Raw genomic sequence first — 490 nt, 5'->3', positions numbered from 1 at the left:
AGTTTATTTTTGTGTATGGTGTTAGGGAGTGTTCTAATTTCATTCTTTTACATGTAGCTGTCCAGTTTTCCCAGCACCACTATTGAAGAGACTGTCTTCTCCATTGTATATCCTTGCCTCCTTTGTCATAGATTAGTTGATCATAGGTGTGTGGGTTTATCTCTGGGCTTTCTATCTTGTTCCATTGATCTATGTTTCTGTTTTTGTGCCAATACCATATTGTCTTGATTATTGTAGCTTTGTAGTATAGTCTGAAGTCAGGGAGCTGGATTCTTCCAGCTGCGTTTTTTCCCCTCAAGACTACTTTGGCTATTTGGGATCTTTTATGTCTCCATACAAATTTTAAGATTTTTTGTTCTAGTTCTGTAAAAAATGCCATTGGTAATTTGATAGGGATTGCATTGAACCTGTAGATTGCTTTGGGTAGTATAGTCATTTTCAAAATATTGATTCTTCCAATCCAAGAACATGGTATATCTCTCCATCTGTT

This window comes from Physeter macrocephalus, chromosome 1, assembly GCF_002837175.3.
Source record: "Physeter macrocephalus isolate SW-GA chromosome 1, ASM283717v5, whole genome shotgun sequence".
NCBI lineage: Eukaryota > Metazoa > Chordata > Mammalia > Artiodactyla > Physeteridae > Physeter > Physeter macrocephalus.
Note: the sequence above shows the minus strand (reverse complement) of the source record.